This window comes from Oncorhynchus kisutch, unplaced genomic scaffold (assembly GCF_002021735.2).
Source record: "Oncorhynchus kisutch isolate 150728-3 unplaced genomic scaffold, Okis_V2 scaffold1584, whole genome shotgun sequence".
NCBI classification, from domain to species: domain Eukaryota; kingdom Metazoa; phylum Chordata; class Actinopteri; order Salmoniformes; family Salmonidae; genus Oncorhynchus; species Oncorhynchus kisutch.
Window position 1 is genome coordinate 1 of NW_022263529.1, and position 11,661 is coordinate 11,661.

The 11,661-nt window shown below is 47.5% G+C and overlaps 1 long non-coding RNA gene across 1 annotated transcript; it reads left to right on the top strand.

Moving 5' to 3' along the window:
• Positions 1 to 7,257: 7,257 nt before the first annotated feature.
• LOC116366820 (uncharacterized) lies at positions 7,258 to 11,306 on the top strand. The gene is made up of 3 exons (XR_004208316.1): positions 7,258 to 7,306; positions 10,725 to 11,033; positions 11,267 to 11,306. It is a non-coding gene; the product is annotated as an uncharacterized LOC116366820 (long non-coding RNA).
• The last annotated feature ends 355 nt before the right edge of the window (positions 11,307 to 11,661 follow it).

Below are 11,661 nucleotides of genomic sequence, written 5' to 3' on the forward strand. Positions count from 1 at the left end.
GGGAGGAGGGAGAGATGAGAGAGATAGGACTTATTGACAGACTGGTTGGTAGAAGGACGACGGGGGAGGAGGGAGAGAGAGAGATTTAGAGAGAGAGATAGGACTTATTGACAGACTGGGTTGGTAGAAGGAGACAGGGGAGGAGAGAGAGATATAACTTATTGACAGACTGAGTTGTTAGAAGGAGACGGGGAGGAGGGAGAGATATAACTTATTGACAGACTGAGTTGGTAGAAGGAGACGGGGGAGGAGAGAGAGATATAACTTATTGACAGACTGAGTTGGTAGAAGGAGACGGGGGAGGAGAGAGAGATATAACTTATTGACAGACTGAGTTGGTAGAAGGAGACAGGGGAGGAGAGAGAGATGAGAGAGATAGATTAACTTATTGACAGACTGGGTTGGTAGAAGGAGACAGGAGAGGAGAGAGAGATATAACTTATTGACAGACTGAGTTGGTAGAAGGAGACAGGGGAGAGAGAGAGATGAGAGAGTATATAACTTATTGACAGACTGGTTTGGTAGAAGGAACAGGAGAGGAGAGAGAGATATAACTTATTGACAGACTGAGTTGGTAGAAGGAGACAGGGGGAGGAGAGAGAGAGAGAGATAACTTATTGACAGACTGAGTTGGTAGAAGGAGACAGGGGAGGAGAGAGAGATGAGAGAGAGAGATAGGACTTATTGACAGACTGAGTTGGTAGAAGGAGACAGGGGAGGAGGGAGAGAGAGAGAGAGAGAGATAACTTATTGACAGACTGAGTTGGTAGAAGGAGACAGGGAGGAGAGAGAGATGAGAGAGAGATATACTTATTGACAGACTGAGTTGGTAGAAGGAGACAGGGAGGAGAGAGAGAGATATAACTTATTGACAGACTGAGTTGGTAGAAGGAGACAGGGGAGGAGAGAGAGATGAGAGAGATAGGACTATTGACAGACTGAGTTGGTAGAAGGCGACAGGGGAGGAGGGAGAGAGAGATGAGAGAGAGAGATAGGACTTATTGACAGACTGGGTTGTTAGAAGGAGACAGGGGAGGAGAGAGAGAGATGAGAGAGATAGGACTTATTGACAGACTGAGTTGGTAGAAGGAGACAGGTGGGAGGGGAGAGAAACACTGACATTTCCAACCACTGACTATATTTGTATCACTGACTTCACACCAGTGATGTCATCATAACCAGTAACCTGTTCCTCTCTTGGCCCAGCCCAGCCTGACCCTGACTATAGCATCAGGCTGTTTGCGTTGACTGGTAACAGACCTCTAGCTTCTACACCACATCCCCCTTCTCCTGCTCTAACATGAGACCTCATCAGTACTCATTTTGGGTGCTGGTACTGTTTATATTTAGGTGCTGGAACATTAAAGCCAATATTCTATAAGAGGTGAACTCAAGCAGTAGAAGTTAGAGTTGATTTTATAGGACACTATGTGAAATGTTGCTGCTCTGTCAGCAGTTTCCTGTGGACTTTTTCAGTTTGCTGTAGTGTGTTCAACCACTGATCCAAGATAAGTTGCTAAGAAGTTTATCTCACATCAAAGACCCAACGAACGAATGACATAGAAGTCATATAGCCGAGCAGCACGTTCCAGTCTTCAGTCCTCTCTACATGACAGTGACTTGTGTATGTCAGTGGAGCCCCAGTTAGAGACAGGCATGATACCTGCAGTGGTACTGATGACCCTGTTGTGGAGCACAGGTAGGATGCTCTTATACTGCTATACACTTGTGACAGTTACTGAGATATGATTTGATATTGTTAGATACATTATAATTTGCAGGGTTAGTAAAATAACATGCAACTGGAAGCAGACAGTAAACATGTGTCTCAAAGCAGGACAATGATATGATCACCTGTAAATGTACTTTACTGTAGTCTAACTGTCCATCTGGGGACAGGGCACTAATGTCAGTTAAGTTGTGATGGTGTCCTGCATCTGACTGTTGTATATTCAGTGTGTCAATGATTGATTGTATCTGTCTCTATGTAAATGAATGAGACTATATAGGTTGTATTATATATTATATTGGTGTTATGTTAGAGTAGGAGAAGGGAGGGGTGTAGATGATAGAGGTCTATGAGCTGAGTCAAGATCAACAGGTTCAACACTATATGTCAAGAAGTGAGAGAGAACGAGAGAGAGATGGAATAGAGAGGAGGGGTGGGGAGAGAGATTTGAGGAGGAGGAGAGAGAGAGAGGAGGGTAGGGAGAGAGGACGGTAGGGGAGAGAGAATGGAAGGGGAGGGGTAGATGGGAGGGGAGGGGAGAGAGAATGGGAGGGAGATGAGAGGGGAGGGCATAGAGCAAGATAGGAGAGAGAGAAAATGTTTGAGGAGAGAGGAGAGGAGGGTAGAAGAGAGAGGAGGGTAAGGAGAGAGAGAAGGGGGAGGGGAGAGAGGAGGGGACGGGAGAGAGGAGGGTAGGTGAGAGAGAAGGGGGAGGGGAGAGAGGAGGGGAGGGGAGGGGGAGAGAGAAGGGTAGGGGAGAGAGGAGGGTAGGGAGAGAGGAGGGGGGTAGGGGAGAGTGGAGGGGAGGGGAGAGAGAAGGGGGGAGGGGAGAGAGAAGGGTAGGGGAGAGAGGAGGGTAGGGGAGAGATGAGGGGGAGGGGAGAAAGGAGGGAGGGGAGAGAGGAGGGTAGAGGAGAGAGGAGTGGGAGGGGAGTGTGGAGGGGAGGGGAGGGGAGAGAGAAGGGGGAGGGGGAGGGGAGAGAGGAGGGGAGGGGAGAGAGAAGGGTATAGGAGAGAGGAGGGTAGGGGAGAGAGAAGGGTAGGGGAGAGAGGAGGGTAGGGGAGAGAGGAGGGTAGGGGAGAGAGAAGGGTAGGGGAGAGAGTAGGGTAGGGGAGAAAGGAGGGAAGGGGAGAGAGGAGGGTAGGGGAGAGAGGAGGGTAGGGGAGAGAGGAGGGTAGGGGAGAGAGAAGGGTAGGGGAGAGAGGAGGGTAGGGGAGAAAGGAGGGAAGGGGAGAGAGGAGGGTAGGGGGGAAAAGGAGGGTAGGGGAGAGAGGAGGGTAGGGGAAAAAGGAGGGTAGGGAGAAAGGAGGGAAGGGGAGAGAGGAGGGTAGGGGAGAGAGGAGGGTAGGGGAGAGAGGGAGGGTATAGGAGAGAGGAGGTTAGGGGAGGTGGAAGGGTAGGACGAGAGAGGAGGGTAGAGGAGAAAGGAGGGAAGGGGAGAGAGTAGGGGAGTGGAGAGAGAAGGGTAGGGAGAGAGGAGGGTAGGGGAGAGAGGAGGGTAGGGAGAAAGAGGGAAGGGGAGAGAGGGGGGTAGGGGAGAAGGAGGGAAGGGAAGAGAGGAGGGTAGGGGAGAGAGGAGTGGGAGGGGAGAGGGGAGGGGGGAGAGAGAAGGGGGAGGGGAGAGAGGAGGGGAGGGGAGAGAGGAGGGATATAGGAGAGAGAAAGGGTAGGGGAGAGAGGAGGGTAGGGGAGAGAGGAGGGTAGGGGAGAGAGGAGGTAGGGAAGAGAAGGGTATAGGGGAGGAGGAGGTAGGGGAGAAAGGAGGGAAGGGAGGAGAGGGAGGGTAGGGGAGAGAGGAGGGTAGGGAGAGAGAAGGGTAGGGGAGAGAGGAGGGTAGGGGAGAAAGGAGGGAAGGGGAGAGAGGAGGGTAGGGGAAAAAGGAGGGTAGGGGAGAGAGGAGGGTAGGGGAAAAAGGAGGGTAGGGGAGAAAGGAGGGAAGGGGAGAGAGGAGGGTAGGGGAGAGAGGAGGGTAGGGGAGAAAGGAGGGAAGGGGAGAGAGGAGGGTAGGGGGAGAGAGGAGGGTAGGGGTGAGAGAAGGAGTGAGGAGGGTAGGGGAGGGTGGAGGGTAGAGGAGAGAGAAGGGTGGAGGAGAGAGAGAGGATGGAGAGAGACGAGGGGACAGAAGACAGGAGGAGAGAAATGAGGATGTCAACAGAGATAGGGAGAGCAAGAAGGAGGGGAGATGGAGGGAGATTCAACAGAGATAGGGCTGACAGACTAACATGCAGCCAACTGAATATCTTGTCTTTACTGACTTCTCACCAGTGATGTCATCATAACCAGCAACCTTTTCCACTCTTGGTCCGGCTCAGCTTGACCCCTGACCTCTGAAATTAATGATTTATAAAACTGACAAAAGCAAAAGTATTAAATTAGATTTAATCTCATCTGCAAAGAGAGTTACACATTTGCATGGAAGGGGAATGTACACTACATGACCAAAAGTATGTGGACACCTGCTCATCTAACATCTCATTCCAAATCATGGGCATTAATATGGAGTTGGTCCCCATTGCTGCTATAACAGCCTCCACTGTTCTGCAAAGACTTTCCACTAGATGATGGAACATTGCTGCTATAACAGCCTCCACTGTTCTGCAAAGACTTTCCACTAGATGTTGGAACATTGCTGCGGGGACTTGATTCCATTCAGCCACAACAGCATTAGTGAGGTTGGGCGATTAGGCCTGGCTCAGTCGACGTTTCAATTCATCCCTAAAGGTATTCAATGGGGTTCAGGTCAGGGCTCTGTGAAGGCCAGTAAAGTTCTTCCACATCGTCTCAACAAACTATTTCTGTATGGACCTCGCTTGTGCACAGGGGCATTGTCATGCTGAAACAGGAAAGGGCCTTCCCCAAACTGTTGCCACAAAGTCACAAAGTTGGAAGCACAGAATAGTCTAGAATGTCATTGTATGCTGTAGCGATTAGATTTCCCTTCAATGAAACTAAGGAGCCTAACCCGATCCATTAAAAACAACCCCAGACCATTATTCCTCCTCCACCAAACTTTACAGTTGGCACAATGCTTTGGGTCAGGTAGCGTTCTCATGGCATCTGCCAAACCCAGGTTTGTGGTACGGACTGCCAGATGGTGAAACGTGATTCATCACTCCAGAGAAAGTGTTTCCACTCCAGCAGACGCTTGGCATTGCACATGGTGATCTTAGGCTTGTGTGCTGCTGCTCTGCTGTAGAAACCCATTTCATGAAGCTCCAGACGAACAGTTCTTGTGCTGAAGTTTCTTCCAGAGGAAGTTTGGAATTCGGAAGTGAGTGTTGCAACCGAGGACAGATGATTTTTACACGCGACGAACTTCAGCACTCGCGGTCCCGTTCTGTGAGCTTGTGTGAGCTACCACTTCGAGGCTAAGCCACTGCTGCTCCTAGACGTTTCCACGTCACAATAACAGCACTTACAGTTGACCGGGGCAGCTAAAGCAGGGTGGAAATTAGACCAACAGACTTGTTGGAAAGGTAGCTTACTATGATGGTGACGTGTTGATTGTCACTGAGTTCTTCAGTAAGGCCATTCTACTGTCAATGTTTGTCTATGGAGATTGCATGGCGGTGTGCTCGATTTTTATTGAATTTTTATCAACCACAAGGCTGGGGTAGAGAGATAGTTCTTACTCACTGACAGACTGAGGAGGAGACAGGGGAGGAGGGAGAGAGATAGGAGAGAGAGATAGTTCTTACTCACTGACAGACTGAAGAGGAGACAGGGGAGGAGGGAGAGAGAGAGATAGGAGAGAGAGATAGTTCTTACTCACTGACAGCCTGAGGCGGAGACAGGGGAGGAGGGAGAGAGAGAGATAGGAGAGAGAGAGTTCTTACTCACTGACAGACTGAGGAGGAGACAGGGGAGGAGGGAGAGAGAGAGATAGGAGAGAGATAGTTCTTACTAACAGACTGGCTTGTTAGAAGAAGACAGGGGAGGAGAGAGAGAGAGACAAACATTTAAATCGAATGAATACATTTGTATCACTGTCTTCTCACCAGTGATGTCATCATAACCAGTAACCTGTTCCTCTCTTGTCCCAGCCTGACCCTGACATACAGCATCAGGCCTGTTGAGTTGACTTGGGTAACAGACCTCTAGCTTCTACACCACATCCCCCCTTCTCCTGCTCTAACATGAGACCTCATCAGTACTCATTTTGGGTGCTGGTACTGTTTCTATTTAGGTGCTGGAACATTAAGCCAATATTCTATAAGAGGTGAACTCAAGCAGTAGAAAGTTAGAGGTGATATTATAGGACACTATGTGTAACTTTGCTGCTCTGTCAGCAGTTTCCTGTGGAGTTTTTTTAACATGTCAGTTTGCTGTCGTGTGTTCAACCACTGATCCAAGATAAGTTGCTAAGAAGTTAATCTCACATCATTGACGTTAGGACGTAATGAGAGAGAAGTCATATAGCCTAGCAGTATTTTCCACTCTTCAGTCCTCTCTTTATGACAGCAGACTGTGGAGCCCCAGTTAGAGGCAGGCATGATACCTGCAGTGGTACTGATGACCCTGTTGTGGAGCACAGGTAGGATGCTGTTATGTTGATAGACACTGGTGACAGTTACTGAGATATGTTTTGATATTGTAAGATATATTATAATTTGCAGGGTTAGTAAAATAACATGCAACTGGAAGCAGACAGTAAACATGTGTCTCAAAGCAGGACAATGATGTGATCACCTGTAAATGTACTTTACTGTAGTCTAACTGTCCATCTGGGGACAGGCACTAATGTCAGTTAAGTTGTGATGGTGTCATGCATCTGAATGTTGTATATTCAGTGTGTCAATGATTGATTGTATCTGTCTCTATGTAAATGAATGAGAGTATATATGATGTATTATATATTATATTGGTGTTATGTTAGAGTAGGAGAAGGGAGGGGTGTAGATGATAGAGGTCTATGAGCTGAGTCAAGATCAACAGGTTCAACACTATACGTCACGAAGAGAGAATGAGAGAGAGAGAGAGAGAGATAGAGATGAGAAGAGAGGAGGGGTGGGGAGAGAGATTTGAGGAGGAGGAGAGAGAGAGGATAGGGAGAGAGGAGGGTTGGGGAAAGAGAAGGGTAGAATAGAGAGGAGGGTAGGGTAGGGGATAGAGGGGAGGGTAGAGAGAAGGGGAGGGGAGAAAGGAGGGAAGGGGAGAGTGGAGGATAGGAGAGAGAAGGGTAGAGTAGAGATGATTGGAGGGAGGGGATAGAGAGATTTGCAGAGGAGAGAAGAGGGTAGGTGAGAGAGGAGGGTAGGGGAGAGAGGAGGGCAGGGGAGAGAGGAGGGTAGGGGAGAGAGGAGGGTAGGGGAGAGAGGAGGGTGAAGGAGAGAAGAGGGTAGGGGAGAGAGAAGGTTGGAGGAGAGATGGCGAATATCTTTACACATGGGTGGTGTTGTTGCACCATACCACTGTCATCCCCATCACATCATGAAAGGTCATGTTATGTGGATTTAACCTCTGCCTCTCTCTTCCTCTGACTCATCCCTTTCTCTCTCTCTCTGTCTCTCTCTCCCTTTCTCCTCTGTCTCTCTCTTTCTCCTCAGACCTCCAGGCTCAAAGCGTCAGTCCACCAGGTAGGTAGAGTATAAATCTCCAGTGATTATAGCAGTTCAATATTAGTCAACTTTATTATCAAATCAAATCAAATCAAATGTATTTATATAGCCCTTCGTACATCAGCTGATATCTCAAAGTGCTGTACAGAAACCCAGCCTAAAACCCCAAACAGCAAGCAATGCAGGTGGAGAAGCACGGTGGCTAGGAAAAACTCCCTAGAAAGGCCAATACCTAGGAAGAAACCTAGAGAGGAACCAGGCTATGTGGGGTGGCCAGTCCTCTTCTGGCTGATTATAACAGAACATGGTCAAGATGTTCAATGTTCATAAATGACCAGCATGGTCGAATAATAATAAGGCAGAACAGTTGAAACTAGAGCAGCAGCACAGTCAGGTGGAAGTTGAAACTGGAGCAGCAGCATGGCCAGGTAGACTGGGGACAGCAAGGAGTCATCATGTCAGGTAGTCCTGGGGCATGGTCCTAGGGCTCAGGTCAGTTGAACCTGGAACAGCAGCATGGCCAGGTGGACTGGGGACAGCAAGGAGTCATCATGTCAGGTAGTCCTGGGGCATGGTCCTAGGGCTCAGGTCCTCCGAGAGAGAGAAAGAAAGAGAGAAGGAGAGAATTAGAGAACGCACACTTAGATTCACACAGGACACCGAATAGGACAGGAGAAGTACTCCAGATATAACAAACTGACCCCAGCCCCCCGACACATAAACTACTGCAGCATAAATACTGGAGGCTGAGACAGGAGGGGTCAGGAGACACTGTGGCCCCATCCGAGGACACCCCCGGACAGGGCCAAACAGGAAGGATATAACCCCACCCACTTTGCCAAAGCACAGCCCCCACACCACTAGAGGGATATCTTCAACCACCAACTTACCATCCTGAGACAAGGCTGAGTATAGCCCACAAAGATCTCCGCCACGGCACAACCCAAGGGGGGGGGGGGCGCCAACCCAGACAGGATGACCACAACAGTGAATCAACCCACTCAGGTGACGCACCCCCTCCAGGGACAGCATGAGAGAGCCCCAGCAAGCCAGTGACTCAGCCCCTGTAATAGGGTTAGAGGCAGAGAATCCCAGTGGAAAGAGGGGAACCGGCCAGGCAGAGACAGCAAGGGCGGTTCGTTGCTCCAGAGCCTTTCCGTTCACCTTCCCACTCCTGGGCCAGACTACACTCAATCATATGACCCACTGAAGAGATGAGTCTTCAGTAAAGACTTAAAGGTTGAGACCGAGTTTGCGTCTCTGACATGGGTAGGCAGACCGTTCCATAAAAATGGAGCTCTATAGGAGAAAGCCCTGCCTCCAGCTGTTTGCTTAGAAATTCTAGGGACAATTAGGAGGCCTGCGTCTTGTGACCGTAGCGTACGTATAGGTATGTACGGCAGGACCAAATCAGAGAGATAGGTAGGAGCAAGCCCATGTAATGCTTTGTAGGTTAGCAGTAAAACCTTGAAATCAGCCCTTGCTTTGACAGGAAGCCAGTGTAGAGAGGCTAGCACTGGAGTAATATGATCAAATTTTTTGGTTCTAGTCAGGATTCTAGCAGCCGTATTTAGCACTAACTGAAGTTTATTTAGTGCTTTATCCGGGTAGCCGGAAAATAGAGCATTGCAGTAGTCTAACCTAGAAGTGACAAAAGCATGGATTAATTTTTCTGCATCATTTTTGGACAGAAAGTTTCTGATTTTTGCAATGTTACGTAGATGGAAAAAAGCTGTCCTCGAAATGGTCTTGATATGTTCTTCAAAAGAGAGATCAGGGTCCAGAGTAACGCCGAGGTCCTTCACAGTTTTATTTGAGACGACTGTACAACCATTAAGATTAATTGTCAGATTCAACAGAAGATCTCTTTGTTTCTTGGGACCTAGAACAAGCATCTCTGTTTTGTCCGAGTTTAATAGTAGAAAGTTTGCAGCCATCCACTTCCTTATGTCTGAAACACATGCTTCTAGCGAGGGCAATTTTGGGGCTTCACCATGTTTCATTGAAATGTACAGCTGTGTGTCATCCGCATAGCAGTGAAAGTTTACATTATGTTTTCGAATAACATCCCCAAGAGGTAAAATATATAGTGAAAACAATAGTGGTCCTAAAACGGAACCTTGAGGAACACCGAAATTTACAGTTGATTTGTCAGAGGACAAACCATTCACAGAGACAAACTGATATCTTTCCGACAGATAAGATCTAAACCAGGCCAGAACATGTCCGTGTAGACCAATTTGGGTTTCCAATCTCTCCAAAAGAATGTGGTGATCGATGGTATCAAAAGCAGCACTAAGGTCTAGGAGCACGAGGACAGATGCAGAGCCTCGGTCCGATGCCATTAAAATGTCATTTACCACCTTCACAAGTGCCGTCTCAGTGCTATGATGGGGTCTAAAACCAGACTGAAGCATTTCGTATACATTGTTTGTCTTCAGGAAGGCAGTGAGTTGCTGCGCAACAGCCTTCTCTAAAATTTTTGAGAGGAATGGAAGATTCGATATAGGCCGATAGTTTTTTATATTTTCTGGGTCAAGGTTTGGCTTTTTCAAGAGAGGCTTTATTACTGCCACTTTTAGTGAGTTTGGTACACATCCAGTGGATAGAGAGCCGTTTATTATGTTCAACATAGGAGGGCCAAGCACAGGAAGCAGCTCTTTCAGTAGTTTAGTTGGAATAGGGTCCAGTATGCAGCTTGAAGGTTTAGAGGCCATGATTATTTTCATCATTGTGTCAAGAGATATAGTACTAAAACACTTGAGCGTCTCTCTTGATCCTAGGTCCTGGCAGAGTTGTGCAGACTCAGGACAACTGAGGTTTGGAGGAATACGCAGGTTTAAAGAGGAGTCCGTAATTTGCTTTCTAATAATCATAATCTTTTCCTCAAAGAAGTTCATGAATTTATCACTGCTAAAGTGAAAGTCATCCTCTCTTGGGGAATGCTGCTTTTTAGTTAGCTTTGCGACAGTATTAAAAAGGAATTTCGGATTGTTCTTATTTTCCTCAATTAAGTTAGAAAAATAGGATGATCGAGCAGCAGTAAGGGCTCTACGGTACTGCACGGTACCGTCCTTCCAAGCTAGTCGGAAGACTTCCAGTTTGGTGTGGCGCCATTTCCGTTCCAATTTTCTGGAAGCTTGCTTCAGAGCTCGGGTATTTTCTGTGTACCAGGGAGCTAGTTTCTTATGAGACATTTTTTTTGTTTTTAGGGGTGCAACTGCATCTAGGGTATTGCGCAAGGTTAGATTATCCCACAATTATCCCACATGGAGAAATTCATGTGTCCATACAAACCATTCTAAACCCCAATAACAAGTAGTGTTTTATGGAACTACTAATACTTGTCAACCACAAAGCATCACTGCTGTTAGAATAACAGAATCACTGTCATCATCTGTCCTCACCACTGTGTTTTCCTCTCTGCTGTTTACAGCTGAACTCTCAGTCAGACTGGTGGATGGGACCACTTCCTGTTCTGGGACAGTGGAAGTCTTCTACAGAGGAGAGTGGTCAGGTCTATGTACTAGTTGGTGGAGCATGAGAGAGAATAAGGTTGTGTGTAGAGAGCTGGACTGTGGGAATCCTGTATCTGTATCTAGAGGACATCTGATTGAAGATGGAAGAGGAGGAGTCAGACTATTGAGATGTAGTGGAGATGAGTCTTCTATTAGACAGTGTGACATCAGAAGAGGAAGACCTGGTTTCTGTGATGGTGAATATTATCATCATGTGACCTGTTCAGGTAAGAGACTGGTCATATTGAGAGATTTATTTATACATTATACAATATTACCATGTATCATGTTTTATGTGTTTTTATTTCATTTAAATAGAGGGAGAGATGTCAGATGTATTTAAACATTATATTTGTGTTTGTCATATTGGTTTATGGAAGATGTTCATGGGCAGATCATTTAGTCCTTGACAGTGTCGTCAACAAACTGATTGAATGTTCAACCAACTCTTTTTCTCCAGAGTCTGTGCGGCTTGTGAATGGAGCTGGTCTCTGCTCTGGGAGAGTGGAGGTGAAGTCCAATCAGTCCTGGGCCTCAGTGTGTGAAGCTGACTTTGACCGGCAGGATGCAGAGGTAGTCTGTAGGGAGCTTGGTTGTGGGGCTCCTGCAGCTCTACAGGGGGGGCTCTATGGAGAAGGTGAGGGTCAGACCTGGGATAAAGAGTTCCAGTGTAAAGGCAAAGAGTCCCTTCTCCTGGACTGTGACACCTCAGACAGAAAACACAACACCTGCCTACCTGGTAATGCTGTTGGACTCACCTGCTCAGGTAAGAAACAGTTTGTCACTCAATCAACATTGTTTCTCACCTGGAGTGAAGAATATGAGAGACAATATAGGTGTGTTTTAGTGAGAAAA